The following is a 19,865-nucleotide window of genomic DNA, read 5'->3' on the forward strand; positions in this document are numbered from 1 at the left end:
ATTACATTCCTTGTGAAAGACGTGCCTGGATTGGCCCTCTGGCTTGTCAATCACTGCCATGACGTTCCTTGTGCGAGACGTGCGTGGCTGTGTGCTACAGTAACTTTCCACACTCTACAGTAGAGGGCTGCATTGGGTTTGGGCTCCCGCGGGATCCGCGGGACCCAACGCAAATCTCGCGGGAGCGGGCGGTTTTACCTTTGCTGCGGGCGGGAGTGGGCGGTCAGAAAACTTTGCGGGAGACCCGCGGGGAATGGTGGAATTTGGCGGGTAATAGAAACGGTCAACAAATTAAGTTGAGAGGAAAATTAAAGCGGCTCTTTAATGACAAAAGCAAAGCAAGACAAGTCAGACACTTGGAAACAATTCTTAAAATTCGCGCGTTCTATTTTGAGCATTCTCGCATGATCTAGTGCACCATCAGAGAGGGCATTCAGTGTGTGTGGGCGGATCATGGAAGAAAGACGCACAAGTCTGCGACCGCAGTCAGTCAGTAATATACTTTTCCTGGAGTAAGTAGCCTAATGCAAGGCCCAGTGATCATTAGTTTAAGTAGGCTACGTTATTTTTATTTATTTATTAGTATTATTTATTTTCTTTTTTGCAATAGCCTGTTAAGGCATTCTATTTATTTTATTTATTTCGTTTTATATTTAATTTGTTTAAAGTAGGCTACATCTAGTCTACTTTGTAAGTCCTATGTACTGGTGTTTATTTAATAAGTTAAAGTTATTTCGTTTTGTGCTTTGGCTTATTTACTTAAACTGTTATTTAAACTGCTTGTTTAGTTAATCGTTCAGTGAGTGTGCATGCAGTAGCCTGCGTTCAAAAACTGAGGTGGCGCTAGTTGTGGTTTCGTTTTAACGGTTAATGTTTTATAACGCTAATAAAGAAAAATACCCAATGTTTTTATCACGTGTGGTGCTTTGTTTTTGCGGCTACTTTCTGATAAACGCAATCATGTTTAAAGTCTGTTATTCTGGATGTTAACTTGAACGAATTTAGTCTGAGAGTATTTGTTTAGGCCTGTTTTCACAAGCTCTGAGAGAAAGTCCGCGGGAGCGGGCGGGTTTGGACACAAACATTGCGGGCGCGGGCAGGAGTGGAACACGCGGGTTGCGGGAGCGGGCGGTCCTGGTCAGACATTCAGCGGGAGCGGGCGGGTGCGGGTTAAGGAAATCAGTCCCGCGCAGGGCTCTACTCTACAGGCGCCGCGTTCAATGTTTTTGTCAGGAGACAGGAGTAACAACTGCAGATTATGAGTTACCTGCGGTGAGTCCAACATAATGAATCCACTAACACGACACAGCGAATGCCGGTGGTAAACACTCATGTTCCAATACTCGTGCACGAGTTTTGGGAGGCGTTCCCTCGAAATGAGCTGTGAAGGAGGGGGGTTGTTCTTACGCATGCGCTCATTTCAAAAACTCAGTAACAGTCTTTGGTTTCTCAGTCGATGAAAAGATCCTCTGTAGCACCTTTAAAAGTTACATTTTTAGTCTGGTGACTGGTCTGCCTCAGCAGTCTAATGTCATCATCAAAATGATTGAGATGGCCAATCAAATCAAAGAAGGCGGGGCTTATTGTTCACAGAAGCAGAACGTGAATTCCAGCCATCTAACTTTGAAAGAGAATAGATGTAAACAGCGAAACATCTAATACATGTCAGCTGTTTTGCGATAGAAATGATAAAAGACTGACAATAACATCCAGTGATGCAAACTACTCAAACTTTTTCTCAAATATGGCCGTTTTGAATTTAAAATATGCATTTAGGTTTTGTGATTCATGTAATTCCAAACTGAGTGTGACGAGACAAGAAACGTTTTCGACTTTGACATGATAGGCATAAAAAATAAAAGTACATGTCTGCATATTTTAATGCAAATCTTATTTGCAAACATCACACCCATATATGTTTGTGAAACATTTAAAGTCAAAACCACAGGCCATGACAGTTAGTCCTCCCTAACAGCTTCTACTTGCTGCGGTGTTGCCAACTTAGCAATTTTGTTGCTATTTAGCATCTTTTCAGACTACCCTAGCAACTTTTTTTTTTTTTCTTTCAAAAAGCATTTGGCAACTTTTGAAAAGTGACTCAAACTATTGAAAAAAGGCACATATTTTCATCTAAATGACACAAAAAGAGGAAACCACTTGATAGAGCTGAAGAAAGATGCCTAACAGTACACACATCAAACGTGAATTAGGTTGATAGTTGTTCAGTAATAATTGTTTATGATACAGCATGTTATTAGGTTTACACTTTAAGAAAAAAACGGCAGAAAAACGAAAAAGGTACTGGTAATTTTCTGCCAGGACATTATCCATTAAGTTGTGATCCTGTGTAACCCTAAAACACAAAATGCAATGTGTAATTTAAAACACAGGTAAAACACCTGTGAAAAATCAATACGGATAATTCCTTCATATTAACAGAGTACAATGTGCCCTATTTTTACAGATTTTTCTTAGAGTGTAGCACACTAACTAGCAATACACTGCTTAAAACTATATTTTGTTTTTTAAAAAAATGTGTAGTTTTACTAGTTAGTAAGAAAATAGGCCTACATATAAAATCTAATTGTTAAAAAATGTGTAACTGTTCAATAAGTCAACATTCTATTTAAAAACAGAAATATCTGATCTGTTTATATTACTTTTCAAATGTTTATATTAAGTTTTATGAACAAATCAGTATTAACATATTTCAGATCATATTTTTATGTGTATTCTGTTTGACGTCATCAAGCAATAACATCACATCATTTAGCAACAAATCGACCCTTCTTTAGCAACTTCCCCTGAAAATTAGATCGCAACACTGACTTGCAATTCACCCTAAAGGTATTTGGTGGGATTCAGTAACCATTTCTATATAAACCTTGATTTGTGGATTGACAGAGAAGGAAACAAAATTTGTCTTCATTGGAATTAAGGGGCCTGGGCAAAACCATGAAAAGGGTGTGCATAGACATGGCCAAGCGTTTAATGTGTTTATGCCGATTCAACACCTAATGGATAGCCTACTACAAATTGTGCTGTCCTATCAAATTCCAAATACTTAATCATATGCTTAAATTACATCACCAAATGTTTTTTGCAATTGGGATTTCCAATTTTCTGGATTGTTTTATAGGCTATTTTATGCATATTGCATTTTTGTTGGTATAGGGTTAACTACTTTCACAGCTGAAACACTAACTTCTACTCCCACATAGATACATAAAGTGTTGTCATAGTCTAATTTCGTTTCCTTGTTGGGATTGTGAAGTGGCACTCACTCAGTGCAGAGCCAAATGACATCCAGCTCCACCTTTGTCGACCTTATGGGTAAAGTTATGTTTAGCGATAGGGTTATGGGTAGGGTTAGGGTGTGGTTGCATCCAGCAAGGGGGAGAAGGACTTCAAACTCCACCCAAGGGAAAGCAAAAATTCATTTGAGAATTTTCATGGTCTATCCTTTTTTTTTTTCTTTTTTTTTTTACAGTCTATTGGTGTATCCAGGAGTGCTATATGTAATAAATATAATTCAGTGCTCAAGCAATAAAATAAATCTGCTTAACTGACAATTTTATAAACATTAATCAAAACATATACAGGTGCTGGTCATATAATTAGAATATCATCAAAAAGTTGATTTATTTCACTAATTCCATTCAAAAAGTGAAACTTGAATATTATATTAATTCATTACACACAGACTGTTATATTTCAAATGTTTATTTCTTTTAATTTTGATGATTATAACTGACAACTAAGGAAAATCCCAAATTCAGTATCTCAGAAAATTAGAATATTGTGAGAAGGTTCAATATTGAAGACACCTGGTGCCACACTCTAATCAGCTAATTAGCTCAAAACACCTGCAAAGGCCTTTAAATGGTCTCTCAGGCTAGTTCTGTAGGCTACACAATCATGGGGAAGACTGCTGACTTGACAGTTGTCCAAAAGATGACCATTGACACCTTGCACAAGGAGGGCAAGACACAAAAGGTCATTGCAAAAGAGGCTGGCTGTTCACAGAGCTCTGTGTCCAAGCACATTAATAGAGAGGCGAAGGGAAGGAAAAGATGTGGTAGAAAAAAGTGTACAAGCAATATGGATAACCACACCCTGGAGAGGATTGTGAAACAAAACCCATTCAAAAATGTGGGGGAGATTCACAAAGAGTGGACTGCAGCTGGAGTCAGTGCTTCAAGAACCACTACGCACAGATGTATGCAAGACATGGGTTTCAGCTGTCGCATTCCTTGTGTCAAGCCACTCTTAAACAACAGACAGCGTCAGAAGCGTCTCGCCTGGGCTAAAGACAAAAAGGACTGGACTGCTGCTGAGTGGTCCAAAGTTATGTTCTCTGATGAAAGTAAATTTTGCATTTCCTTTGGAAATCAGGGTCCCAGAGTCTGGAGGAAGAGAGGAGAGGCACACAATCCACGTTGCTTGAGGTCCAGTGTAAAGTTTCCACAGTCAGTGATGGTTTGGGGTGCCATGTCATCTGCTGGTGTTGGTCCACTGTGTTTTCTGAAGTTCAAGGTCAACGCAACGTATACCAGGAAGTTTTAGAGCACTTTATGACCAACTTTATGGAGATGCAGATTTAATTTTCCAACAGGACTTGGCACCTGCACACAGTGCCAAAGCTACCAGTACCTGGTTTAAGGACCATAGTATCCCTGTTCTTAATTGGCCAGCAAACTCGCCTGACCTTAACCCCATAGAAAATCTATGGGGTATTGTGAAGAGGAAGATGCGATATGCCAGATCCAACAATTCAGAAGAGCTGAAGGCCACTATCAGAGCAACCTGGGCTCTCATAACACCTGAGCAGTGCCACAGACTGATGGACTCCATGCCACGCCGCATTGCTGCAGTAATTCAAGCAAAAGGAGCCCCAACTAAGCATTGAGTGCTGTACATGCTCATACTTTTCATGTTCATACTTTTCAGTTGGCCAAGATTTCTAAAAATCCTTTCTTTGTATTGGTCTTAAGTAATATTCTAATTTTCAGAGATACTGAATTTGGGATTTTCCTTAGTTATCAGTTATAATCATAAAAATTAAAAGAAATAAACATTTGAAATATATCAGTCTGTGTGTAATGAATGAATAAAATATACAAGTTTCACTTTTTGAATGGAATTAATAAAATAAATCAACTTTTTGATGATATTCTAATTATATGACTAACACCTGTACATCATGTGTATAAATCAACGCTCTGTCTGCACTGCCTTTAAAATTCGACAGGTGGCGCTTTTGTGCAGCTGAACGAGTATTGAGCTCTCACAAAGTCCCTATCTATAGCTTAATCTTTGACTGTTTATATGCACTAACAATAAAGTACCATTGTACTACCATGTAAATAAATACCATGGTATAATTCAATGTCATACCTATTAGTTTAAAAACAATGTTATTTTGGTGGAAACAATGGTAATTATTTGTAAACAGGATATCAAATCATCAGACTTGGTAAATATGAAAAATGTGATTCAGTCATCTTTATTATTGTAAATGGCTTTATTTTCAGCAGATAAGCACCATAAACATATTGCATTTTGAAAGCAATTCAAAGTTTAGCTTATGCCCATATAGTTGATTTTACTCAAGCAACCCCCCTTTAGTATATTCCTGGTCTGCTGTGTCCTCATTTGAAGTGCAGGAAATGAATGGACTTCTCGTGCAATTATGGTAAGCAGATTTTTAACTGAGAGCCAAGCAGAGCCACTGCAACACAAAACAACACTGTAAATAATAACGCTACATTGAAAAGATACAGAAATCAACGTCTGTGGTCACGTTTGTGCATCACCTGCAGGATATCCAGCTCGATTTTCCCAGTGTTCTTCTTATCGAACGTTTTAAACATTTCTGTGTAGAGCACAGGTGAAAACATTACAGTAAAACACTTATAAACAAACTGTCATAATTCCATTTATTTCCAGTCATTTAAAACATTCTGGATAATCTCCAGTAAAACTTACTGAAGAGCATCTCCAGGCGAATCAGGCAGCTGACGAAGCAATCAAAGTCAATGGCGTACTGCTGATTGGCATAACGTAAGATTATCACCTCAAGTACTTCGTTTTTCAGCTGGAACCCTGTAGAGGAAAACACATACAAGCATTACTTCACTCTATATTATGATCTATATGCTATTACACACTTTTAGAAGAAATGTATTCTTAATTCACTGTCTAACCATAGACTCATTACCTGCTTCTTTCACAGCATCTCTCATCTCATGGGAACTCATAGTGCCAGAGTTGTCTGTATCACGGCTCTTAAAAATTTCCTGGTGAGGTACGACAGAAAATCCACATTCAATAATAAACATCACTAAAAATGAAGAATTGATCTGAACAAAATTGTTGCTCTGTCATAATAGGGATGCACAATATATCTGTACCTTGTCTTGTTTGAGATTTTTTTTGATTGAACTGAATTATTTTACCAAAATATATATATTATACCAAATATTTCTGGATCTTTGTCCACAGTGCGTGAAACTCCACAAGGCCAAGTTTGCCACTGCCATCTCTCTGAACTGAGGTCAAAGGTTATAGCAGGATTATGATGATTAATTTGTTTGCTGCAGTCGTACAATGGAAGAATGCTAGTGTTGAGAATCTTAAAGCACCCTTAAAACATTTAGATAATCCGTGTTTTAAATTCCAAAATGAGGTTTGCAAATCGCAGGCATATTGTGAGTTGATGAAAAGCTAATAATTAAATCATAAAATGTACAATAAAATTAATAACATTTTTAAAATAAAAACATGAACATGCGAATGTGCTGAAATATAAGAATATAAGAATTATTGAAATATAAGTTAAAATGTCGGGGGGTATTTCAAGAAAATATTTAGAAACAAAGAGGTTTGGCTGATAAAAACTATCTATCTATTCATATCATCCAGTGAGGTATGTCTTCAGATCAGTTCCTGTGTGAAAAAGCACAAAACTTTGTGAGAATGAACAGAACAGATTGTTAAACTATTTCAAGGGGCTTTTAAATGCAAATATCTATATATTTATGTGAATAAAAGTGGAAAAGTCTTTTCCTACGTTTCGAGATAACACTGTCCAGGATCTTCTGGAGTTCAGTCACAGATACCTCTGAGTCCTGCAGAGAAAAGACAAGATCATGCATACTGGGAAAAATAAAATGATAATGACCCAAAACTGAAAATGATGTCATGTGACTTAAGTTTCCAGCAAACTCATTGAAAAGGTTTTTGAAATCTGGGTCCACATCACTCTTGGATATGTATTGCTGGAAAAGAAAGTGTTCTTTAAATGAAAAAAATTAATTAAATATAATATATATATATATATATATATATATATATATATATATATATATATATATATATATATATATACACAACCGTTCAAAAGTTTGGGATCGGTAAGATTAAGGTTTTTAAAAGAAGTTTCATCTGCTCACATTTATTTAATTAAAAATACAGTAAAAACAGTAATATTGTGAAATATTATTACAATTTAAAATAACTGTTTTCTATTTGAATATATTTCTGAAAGTAATTTATTTCTTTGTGTTGGCAAAGCTGAATTTTCAGCATCATTCCTCCAGTCTTCAGTGTCACATGATCCTTCAGAAATCATTCTAATATGCCAATTTGCTGCTTATGAAACATTTCTTATTATTATCAATAAAAGGTTGTGTAAATTTTTTCAGGATTCCTTGATGAATAGAAGAACATTTATCTGAAATGCAAAGCTTTTGTAACATTATCACTACCGTTCAAAAGTTTGGGGTCAGTAAGAATTTTTGTTTTTTGAAAATAAATTAATACTTTTATTCAGCAAGGATGCATTAAATCGATCAAAAGTGACAGTTAAGACATTTATATATATATATATATATATATATATATATATATATATATATATATATATGAAGAGTTTCGTTGCAAAACGAGATAAATCCGTTTTTAAAATTTTTGTCAAAACATGTTTATTATTATGTTATCATGTTATTATTTTGTTTTATGGTGCTACTTAGCTGTATTTTTTAAGTTATGAAGGTTTAAATCAAAACAAACCAACTGCAGTTGAATTGATATTAATTGGAATGCACAACCAAAAAACAAGATTTTTGAAAAATTAAAAAAACGGATTTATCTCGTTTTGCAACGAAACTCTTCATATATAGAGAGAGAGAGAGTCAGAATTACATCCATCATGCATTTGGGTGCAAATACAAGAATGTTTAAATAACAATTATGATTTATTTGTTAGGATTTATTTGTTCTGATTTAAACAGACACAAACACAGAACAAACAGATGTTTTAGTGTTACTATCAACTCTAGAGTAGACAAAACAGAACCTGTGCAACATCGCCACCATGTGGTCTAAAACTAGAACTATTTAAACTCAGGTTTTTTACACGCTTGGAACTAACCTGGCAGCAGCCTCTTTCTCTGTGAACACACGGAGTACGAAGCTTCCCTTGCAATTCGGCTCGAAAGTGGAGGGGATGATGACGTATTCACCAGGAGGCAGTTTGAAGCGCATACTTATCTCTCGCAGATTGATGAAGGTGTTGCTCCCTGCAACGGACCGCTGACGCAGCAGTACATCAGGACCGAGCTGAATATTGTTGCGACCCTTTAACTGCAACACAAACACAGATGGATAAAATTGTATCTGAAAACTTGCACAGCTTATTCCAAATAAATGTATGGTGATGGGAAAAAAATGTAAAAAGGGATGAACAGTTGTATTTCAGTGCTTTTGTGTTTGCTCACAAAGGATTGTGTTCCCCTTAAAAACTTTGTATTCTCTCGAAAAAGAATTGTGTTCCCCCAAGAAACTTCTGAGTACTCTCCCATGGAATTGCGATCCCCGGAAAACTCTGCGTTCTCTCCCACAGGATTGCATTTCCCCGAGAAACTTTGCATTCTCCAGAGAAACGTTGCGCTCTCTCCCAAAGGATTGCCCTCCCCCCAAAAACTTTGATTTCTCTCCCAAAGGATTGCGTTCCCCAAAGAAACTTTGCATTGTCTCCCAAAGGACTGTGTTCCTCCAAAAAAATTGCATTAACTTTCAAAGGATTACATTCACCCAAGAAACTTTGCATTCTCTCCTAAAGGAGAAAGTTTTGAAAAGAAAAATTTGAGATACAAAGGCACTGAAATGTAATTTTTTCCTCCAGTCTCATTTTTTAGCATCACCTTGCCTTACATTTGTGTTGTCCAGCTACTCTTATGTACAAAATATGTAGAGCTCATACACACCTCATCTGGAACCTGAAAAACAAAGAATATTATATTATTTAATATAGAATATTTTATATATATATATATATATATTCATTCTGTTTTTTTTTTTTTGTTTTTTTTTTTTCCCATTTCCAGACAGACCTACCATGAGCTTAGAGGCTATTAATCAATATTTCAGTATTTTTTTTTCAATATTATCATTTAAGAAAAAAAATCTTTAGTAATCAAAGAGGTGAAGAACCCATGATTTTCAAATAGGCCAATTATACAGTTTCAAATCAAATTTTGTGATTAATCTTAGAAGGTTGGTTTGGTTAATGAATCTTTCTTGAACTTGTTTTTATACGGTGGCCCAATAGTGCACAACACAACAAAATTAAAAAAGCAAACATAAGTTCAAAACACAACGAAATCAAGCCACAACACAATGGAATAAAGCCACAACACAACGAAATCAAGCCACAACACAATGGAATAAAGCCACAACACAACGAAATCAAGCCACAACACAACGGAATAAAGCCACAACACAACGAAAACAAGCCACAACACAATGGAATAAAGCCACAACACAACAAAATCAAGCCACAACACAACGGAATAAAGCCACAACACAACGGAACTGCTCCTGACCACTTGGGGGCTCTCAGAGCTCGGTGATATTAGTAAGTTATTCCTTGCCACTGTTCTATAAAGTTGACAGTCTTACAAAGATATCAATACGATTAGTTTTAAGTATGTAAACACTGTATATTGACATGAAATATTAATTAAAAATCAACTACGTGCACAACAGCTTCATATTTATACTTGTGAACAATTTGACGCGATATCACGAAGCATGATGAAGGGAACGTCTGCCAATTCCACCAAGTCATTAAAATGTATAATTTGTATTCATTACAATAGGCGTTTCTCAATGTCAAGGATACTTCCTTGGCAGGACTGGTCCTTCCAAGTCACTTCCTTCAGAGGCTAGGCGAGGCTCCTCTTTAGCATTCGGAGAACACGTAAATGGAACAGACTAGCAAGTGCACATCATTGTGTCATTACGTCAGTGAAAAGGTCCGCTTTCGGTAAACAGCTGCTTGTTTTCTACACAGAGACGTATGAACGTCCCTGTTAAAAAAGACGAGAAAGCTATGAATAATGCTGTGAATGGTATAATATTAAAGTTAAATTACTTTGGACAACTTAACTAGTTATTTATAAAAGAAATGCTGGTGATGGCAACCAAGCTAACAATTGTTAAATGACGGTCCGGTTCAGTTAGCCATCAATAACGTAATTTGTATTTGTATTTGTATTTGTATCATTTATAATATCAATATGGTGGTAATTTGTAATGTCATTTAAACGTTAAACTTTATTTATCTGACATATTTACTACAGTTATAACAAATGTTTGGTAACGTAAATATACTTACATTTGAAAGCATATTGCCCGCTAACGTCCGACATCTTTTTTAACAAGATCGCAAAGCTGCGCGCATAGGATTGTGGGTGATTTGAGAGCGCGAAGGCTACACATATGCATCCTTTCCTGTATATAGGATATTTTTCGAACGAAGGACTCAGTCCTTGTTTGAAATTCCAAGGATCCTCGACATTGGAACAGTCCTTCGACGGATGTCGATGACGTAGCATCCTCAAAATTCTGGCTTCCGAGGATCCTTCCTTGACATTGAGAAACGCCTACTGACTTTTAACATTTAAAAACAGACATGTTCAAATTCCAAAGCTTGTTAGTTCCTGTTGGTAAGACTGACAAGCTTTGGAATTTGAATATGTCTGTTTTTAAATGTTATAAGTAATTTTAATTAATACAAATTATACGTTTTAACCACTTGGTGGAATTGGCAGACGTTCCCTTCACCATGCACCATGGTATCACGTCAAATCATTCACAGGTATAAATATGAAGCTATTTTGCACGTAGGTGATTTTGAATTAATATTTCATGTCGATATACGGTGGCTACATAGGCCTACTGTTAAAACTAATCGTGGTATTGATATTACTGCCGACTCTATAGAACATTGGCAAGGAAAACTAACTTTACTGAGCTCTGAGAGCCCCCTAGTGGTCGGGAGCATTTCCGTTGTGTGGTGGCTTTATTCCGTTGTGTGGTGGCTCAATTTCGTTGTGTTGTGGCTCGATTTCGTTGTGTTGTGAACTTATGTTTACTTTTTTAATTTCGTTGTGTTGTGCACTACTAGGCCACCGTATTTGTAATCTTTATGGAGAAAATGACTTGGAAAGACACTTCTAGAACCAGTGGTACTGTTGGTTGCAAAGTTGTTTTTGGTGTTGAGAGTTGTTTCTAGTTTCAATGGTATTATGTAACCAATTACCTTATAGATAGTAAAGCCAATGCTGTTCAGGTCTCGTCCAAACCGCTTTTCTTTACGATCATCTTTCTGCATCAGACCCACAAGGAATGTGCATCCATCTTCGCCATCATAGGGATCATCATCTGCATCCTCCAGCTTGATCACAAACTGAGGGTTTGAGTAGAATGTAGCTGGAGGGGAGAAACCAAATGATTGGATGGTGCAACAAAAACAACTTTATAACCAAATTTGGTTTCAAGCACATTCAGGTTGTTTCGACATACCTGAGTTGTTCCTGCAGCCCCCTGCGGTAGAGCCCACCCTCCAGTTTCCTTCAAACTGGTTGTAGTTCCAGCGGCTCACAGTGTCACTTAAAAGAGTGTCTGGAGTCAGATTACAGATCTCCAACTTCGAGAACTGCTGTATGAAGTCAGAATATGCCATCCTAACAGGATGAGGAAGATTAGTCAAGTTATTTGTTATGTTGTTGAGGGTTAAAAGGTTAAAAAGCCCAAGTTTTCTTACCAGAACTCTCCATCTTCAGCTGAATGATTCAGTTTCACTTTCTCCTCTGGTTTGACGCTATCCCATTCTTTGGAACTGAGGAAGAGATGGGAAACATTTTACAGGACTCTCAAGACCAATGTTGAAGGAGTGTGATCTGTTTAGGGAACTCACTTATCACTCCAAGCGCCCGTCCACTCCACACGACCCCACGGGTTCCTGATACGCACCAGTTGAACCGGATTGCCTCTGAAGTGAACCTGCATGTAAGGTGACAATAATTAGAGATTCTTCAGATCATTCCTATCAAATCCATATTTCAGTATCAGTGGTGATATCTGACCTCCTCTGCGGCTGTGATGGAGTAGGCATGACCCTTCACCAGCTTCAGACTCGTCTTCTCCTCATTTGAACTGGCAATCTGCTCAGTAAATAAAATATTATTTCTTTTGGCTTTTGGACTTTTTTAATGATAAAAACTGTAGCAAGTCAGGTTCAAACATGTATTTCCCACATAAGAGCAATGGCACTACCATAATTTTTTTTTTTTTTAAAGAAATTAATACTTTTACTCAGCAAGGATGCATTAAACTAATCAAAAGTGACAGAAAGACATTTATAAAGTTACAAAATAATTTCAAATAAATGCTGTTCTTTTGAACTTTTTATTCATGAAAAAGTCCTGAAAAAAAGGTCCAAAAAATGTCTAAAAATATGCCATACAAGTGTGTACTGTTTGGTATGGTTGTGATGGATGAATGCTTTCCAGTATTTTGATGCAAAATTGATTTATGTAAGATGTATGACTTTTGAACCAGCAAAATTAACTTCTCAAAGTTCAGACCAAAATCCCTAAGTTTGAGAACAAAGGACTGTAAGGACAGTTTCTGAATGATCACGTGACACTGAAGTCTGGAGTAATGATGCTGAAAATTCACCTTTGCATAAATTACATTTGAACATATATTCAAATAAAACATTTTAAATTATAAGACTACTTATTACACTGAACAAAATTATAAACGCAACACTTTTGTTTTTGTCTCCATTTTTCATGAGCTGAATTCAAAGATCTAAGACTTTTTCTATGTACAAAAAAGGCCTATTTCTCTCAAATATTGTTCACAAATCTGTCTTAATCTGTGTTAGTGAGCACTTCTCCTTTGCTGAGATAATCCATCCACCTCACAGGTGTGGCATATCAAGACGCTGATTAGACAGCATGATTATTGCACAGGTGTGCCTTAGGCTGGCCACAATAAAAGGCCACTCTAAAATGTGCAGTTTCATCACACAGCACAATACCATAGATGTTGTAAGTTTTGAGGGAGCGTGCAGTTGGCATACTGACTGCAGGAATATCCACCAGAGCTGTTGCCCATGAATTGAAAATTCATTTCTCCACCATAAGCCGTCTCCAAAGGTGTTTCAGAGAATTTGGCAGTACATCCAACCAGCCTCACAACTGCAGACCATATGTAACCACACCAGCCCAGGACCTCCAGATCCAGCATCTTCACCTCCAAGATTATCTGAGACCAGCCACCCAGACCGCTGCTGCATCAATAGGTTTGCATAACCAAAGAATTTCTGCAGAAACTGTCAGAAACCATCTCAGGTAAGCTCATCTGCATGCTCATCGTCCTCATCGGGGTCTCAATCTGACTGCAGTTCGTCATCGAAATCAGCTTGAGTGGGCAAATGCTCACATTCGATGGCGTCTGGCACTTTGGAGAGGTGTTCTCTTCACGGATGAATCCCGGTTTTCACTGTACAGGGCAGATGGCAGACAGCGTGTATGGCATCATGTGGGCGAGCGGTTTGCTGATGTCAGCGTTGTGGATCGAGTGGCCCATGGTGGCGGTGGGGTTATGGTATGGGCATGGCCAGCATACTCACCAGACAAAATATCCTTGAAGCACATGGAAATTGTTCGGTCTCATAAGCTAATTAGTGTCCTTTCATCTGGATATTTGTAAAGTGTGTTTGTTAAGTAGACCACAGCTCCAACAAAACATTTATCTGAAGACTTGTGCATTATTATGTATTAATCACTATTTATTATTGCCATAGAGAAGCTATAGCAGACAAAAAGATGTAACAAAATGCAAACAAAAAGAAAGCCAACAGAAGTGGAATGAGACTTACCTTAATGGAGCAGCCCAGTAATGAGCCCAGCGTCAGTGCTTTCTGCATGAGCTTAAACAGGTACGGAGGAGCTTTGCTCAGCTCATACTTCTCAGCGATGCCTCCGGTGAAATCCTCAAAACCCTCAGTGGTCGAACCTCCTGTCAGAGCTTCATATGAGCCATTTACCCTTCAAAATATGGTCGAAATCTGCATCACCGGTTGATATGTATGTGACATGTTGTATGAACATTGTGTGTTTTGAAGGCTGTGGTGTCAGGTTGTGGTGGTGGAAGGAGCGAGGACTCAATAATGTAGAAGCAGCACAGGAATGGCCTCTGGGGTGGCCTCCGGGCCTACAGCGGGCTCTGGGGTGGCCTCCTGGCCTACAGCGGGCTCTGGAAAGGCCTCCGGGCCTACAGCGGGCTCTGGAAAGGCCTCCGGGCCTACAGGAATGGAGGAAGACTTCTTCCTCTTCTTCCTCCGTTTATGTGGGCGAGGAGGTGGCACTGTGCCTACCTCTGTGGGCACTGAGGCTTCCTTGGTCGCCTCTGGGGGTGCTGCAGCATCCTTGGTCGCCTCAGGAGAGACTGCAGCGGTCACGGCCATCACTGGAAGGGCTACAGTGGGTTCAGCCACCTCTGGGCAGGTGGCAGATGAGGCTGACCTGTTCTTCCTCCTCCCTCTCCCCGAAGGGGTCATCAGAGGACTGGGGACTTGGCAGCTTGTGAGGGGAATGGGAGGTGGGCCAAGAGGGGGAAGACCACCCTCCTCTCCGCGGTTGTAAACAAACCCCACAAACTGCCAGAAAGACAAAATCCCCAGCATTCCCATCTCCCAGGCGCTGATGGGCTCATTAAGGCTGCTGTTTAAAATGTCCTTGAGCGCTGCGTCGCTGATGTTGAGCCCCTCCGCTGTGAACACGAACAGGTAAGCAAACTCCTTCACGCTGGCTCCGCCTTGCCGAAGAGAAAGGAGCTTGCTGCGCTGATCCACCATCAGCTGAGCGGAGGGGCTAGGAGATGGAAATAGGAAGATGCCCATCCTTCTGCGGAGTCCTCTATTGGCTGGATCGTTCTGTCAGGTTGTGGTGGTGGAAGGAGCGACGACTCAATGCAGGAAAGAAAAGGCTTTATTCAATGATAAAAATAAAACAAAAAACACAACAAAAACTACCCCGAGGGGAAAACAGACTAGACTTGACTTGGAAAACACACAAGGTAACATTTAATGACAACGATCCAGCATAGGACTGCAAACACAAGGAGAATAAATAGGAGAGCAAACAAGGCAGGTAACGAGGGCGGACAGGTGGGGCAAATCAACCAATAACAAGGTTCCAAGATGGGCTGGGTCAAGACAATGGACATGAGAGCACATGGCACAAAGAAACACATGACAAGCCATGTGCTCACACCAAACATAACAAAAACACAAGCACATGGCCAATGAAGACAAATTACAAGCCATCTGCTTACACAAGACGAGACATGAACACGCAACTATGAAAACTCATAAGCCACGTGGTCACACAAAACAAGACAACATGAGAGCACGCAGCCCGTGAAACACAGACTGCGTGCTACACAAAACATGACAATACAAGAGCCGCCTGGCTGATAAGAACCGACCAGGCGCTAAACAACATGAGACAAGAACGCACGGCAAGTGAAATAACACTCGACCGTGCGCTCACAAAAAAGACAGGACTGGGAGCGCGAGTGTCCGAATCCCGACACGAAACCGAAACCAAACTAGACATGAGTTCTGGGATCCGAACGCCACGCTCCCAACATGAAACGAGGCACGCAGAGAAGAGAGCGCACGGCCCGAGAACACTCAAGACCGTACGCTCACACAAGGACAGGACAAAAAACGGGAGTGTCAGAGCTCTGTCACAAAACCAAGAAATAAACTAGACAGAAGTGACAGAACCCTGACATGTGGTTGTACAGGAGGCACAGTGTTTACCAAGCTTTTTGGATGACCCATTTTCATATTGTTCACTATTGCAGTTCAGGTAAGTAGTAGCAGGTAATTTATGATGAATAAACGCACACACTCACTTTGCATAGGCCTTCTCCAGTAGAGTGCTCCAAAACTCAGAGCCCCGGCGGAGTGAACAAACAGCAGCTTCCCATCTCTGGTGGGCAAACGGTCATCAATGACCACGTCCACCCATTCACCATACTGCCAGAACTGAAGAGACGAGAACAACACCATCAGTCTGACAGTGTAGCTTTATCACTGAAATTATAATATGATCATATATTGCATCATAAGAAGTACTTGTCCAAAATGTCCAAAAGTCCAAAGTCTGAAACCAGACTTGCCTACCACTTTTCTAAATATATTTAGAATATAAATATATTTTTTTATATTTAATTACATTTAATAAAATTATTACAATATAGTATTAGGTAATATTTTATATTAGTTAAAATTATATTTAAATAAATATTTATTTTTTCTCCATATAATGGACTTCAACAGCTACCAATGGGCTGAAGGTCCAAATTGCAGTTTCAGTGCAGCTTCAAAGGGCTCTACACTATCCCAGCCAAGGAATGTCAAGCAAAACAATGTCATTTTCAAAAAAAGAAAAGAAAAGAAGTTAATATACTTTAACCACAAACGCTCATCTTGCACTACCTCTGTGATACGCCATGCATTGCGATATCATATTGGAAAGGTCACACGTGACATTGGTGGAAGTACCGAGCAAGTGTTTACAAAGCCAATGTGCAAAACTAAGTCAAACGGCCTTTACAAAAAAAGGTAAATCAACGATGTCAGACGATTTTGAAGTTGAAGAAAATTAGATTTTTGCCCTAACGCAGTACTTCTGCCTACGTCACGCATGACCTTTCCAAAGTGATTATGTAATGCATGGCGCATTGCAGAGCAGTGCAAGATGAGCATTTGTGGTTAAAAGGTATATAACTTTGTTTTTTTAGAAAATGACAGATTGTTTCTCTAGACAAAACCCTTTTTCCTCAGCTGGGATCATGTAGAGCCCTTTGAAGCTGCACTGAAACTGACATTTGGACCTTCAACCTGTTGGTTACTATTGAAGTCCATTATATGGAGAAAAATCCTGGAATGTTTTCCTCAAAAAACATAATTTCTTTTCAACTGATGAAAGAAAGACATGAACATCTTGGATAACTTTGGGGTGAGTAAATTATCAGGAAATTTTAATTATGAAGTGAACTAATACTTTAAAATTAGTGATTAAACTGATTTAAAGTACTTTGAATGTTTGTTTGTTTGTTTTTTATCCTAAAATTAAGACTTTTACCCCCAGGTTTAAATTAAATTCAGTGTGAACTCTGTTTGTATGTTCTGACCTGAAAGTGAAAGATGCCGGCATAGTCCTCCGTAAAACTCTGTCCAGGTGGAACTACACGTTCCAGAATCTCATTATCCAGAGTCAGAGATGCAATGGCTGCCAGCAACCAGCAGTCACCTGCCAATGTATCAAACACTAATTAGTCCAGGGCAAGGGCTGATGGGATGGGTTAGTACTCGGGTGAGGGCTCCCTCCGATGGCCAGAGGAGGGAATCACGGAGTTCGTCTCTGTGACAGAGCCCCCCCCCCCCGCAAGCACCTCCTGGCGCATGGAGGCAAGCAACGCCAAGGTCTACCGCGGGGTCGCGGTGCTGGTCTTTCAGGATGGCTTCGGTGGAATTCCTTCACAAGATTCGGGTCGAGGATATCATCCGCATTGACCCACGAGCATTCCTCAGGACCGTAGTCCTCCCAGTCCACCAAGTATTGCAGGACCCTTCCTCTGCGTCTCGAGTCCAACACCTCCCGGACTCGATAAGCCTCCTCGCCTTCGATAATGACGGGTAGGGGCCCTGGTCACCGGACACCTCGTCTCCCTCCTCGCAGGGGCCATCGGCGGGTTTGAGCAGAGACATGTGGAAAGTGGGAGAGATACGGAAATGGTCAGGCAATGATAAACGGAATGAAACTGGTGTGATTTGGCGAGTGATTTGAAATGGGCCAACGTACCTTGGGCTAAGTTTTCGACAGGGTGTCCGGAGACGTAGATCCCTTGTTGACAGCCATACCCATTGACCTGGACGATAAGCGGGACCGGGACGGTGGTGGCGATCTGCTTGTTCTTGAGTCCTGCGGACTGCGTGCTGTAGATGAGTATGCGCTCTGTTCCAGGTGTCCTCACTACGATTCATCCAATTGTTTACGGCGGGGACATTGGTAGGTTCTCCTGACCACGGGAACAAAGGAGGTTGGTATCCCAGGATACATTGAAATGGAGTCAGACCTGTTGCTGGTTTTCGAAGTGAGTTCTGTGCATATTCTGCCCACAGGAGAAATCGGGCCCAATCGTTCTGATGCTGGTTGCAGTACGATCGAAGGAAGCGGGTGAGTTCTTGGTTAAGACGTTCGATTTGTCCATTATATTGTGGATGATAGCCGGAGGTGAGACTGACGTTGATCTTGAGTGATTGACAGAAGGCTGACCCCAGACGGGAGGTGAATTGGGGACCCCGATCGGAGACGATGTCTTCAGGTAAGCTGTATAGACGGAACACCCAGTTGCATAAATGTTCTGCAGTCTGCATAGCAGTTGGAAGCTTGGATAGAGGAATGAGTCGGCAAGCCTTCGAGAAGCGGTCAATCACGGTAAGTATGGTGGTGTATTGGTTGGATGGTGGCAGGTCTGTGACGAAATCTATGGCGATATGGGACCAAGGGCGTTGAGGCAGCGGCAGCGGTTGGAGAAGACCAGCGGGTGACTGGTGGGAAGACTTGTTAACATTGCAGTTGGTGCAGCGATGGATGAATTTGATGGTGTCCTTGTTCAACGATGGCCACCAGAAGCGGTTCTGAAGGAGATGTATGGTTGCTGTGATTCCAGGATGACCAGAAGCAGGTAAGTTGTGTACCATCTCTAATACACAGGTTCTGTAGTTCTCCGGGACGAAAGTTCTGTTAGGAGGACAGTCTGGCGGAACTTCTGCGTGGGAATTGGCCTCTTCGAGTTCAGTCGTGATATCCCACTGTATGGGAGCAACAATGAGAGATTTAGGTAACACAGTTTCTGGAGTTTTAGGTACAAGCTCACCTTCGAACTGCCGTGAGAGGGTGTCAGCCTTGACATTCTTTGAGCCAGGTCTGTATGTGACGGTGAAATGGAAACGGGAGAAGAAAAGTGACCAGTGGGCTTGATAGGGATTCAGTCTCTTTGCGGTTCTGAAGTATTCGAGGTTCTTATGGTCCGTGAGTACTGTGAACAGATGAGTTGCCCCCTCCAACCAATGTCGCCATTCTTCAAATGCGGCCTTCATGGCCAGCAGCTCTTTGTCCCCAATGTCATAGTTGCGTTCTGCTGCACTGAGTTTCCTGGAATACAAGGCACAAGGATACAGTTTAGGTGGGTTACCTTCTCTTTGCGAGAGTACGGCCCCGATGCCTGTGCTGGATGCGTCTACCTCCACCATGAAAGGTTTAGAGGGGTCAGGGGTTTCTTGGGATCCTGAAAAGCCTGGGTGACAGAGGTTGACCATTTCAGAACAGAATTACCTTTTTTCACCATGCTAATAAGTGGACAGGCGATGGTGCTGAAATTGTGGCTGAATCTGTGATAGAAGTTCGAGAATCCCAGAAAACGTT

The 19,865-nt window shown here is 40.1% G+C and overlaps 1 pseudogene; it reads right to left on the reverse strand.

The window, feature by feature from the left end:
* Positions 1 to 5,432: 5,432 nt before the first annotated feature.
* On the reverse strand, positions 5,433 to 19,540 carry LOC125262644 (annotated as a pseudogene).
* Positions 19,541 to 19,865: the final 325 nt, after the last annotated feature.

The sequence above is a fragment of the Megalobrama amblycephala genome, linkage group LG2 (genome assembly GCF_018812025.1).
Source record: "Megalobrama amblycephala isolate DHTTF-2021 linkage group LG2, ASM1881202v1, whole genome shotgun sequence".
NCBI lineage: Eukaryota > Metazoa > Chordata > Actinopteri > Cypriniformes > Xenocyprididae > Megalobrama > Megalobrama amblycephala.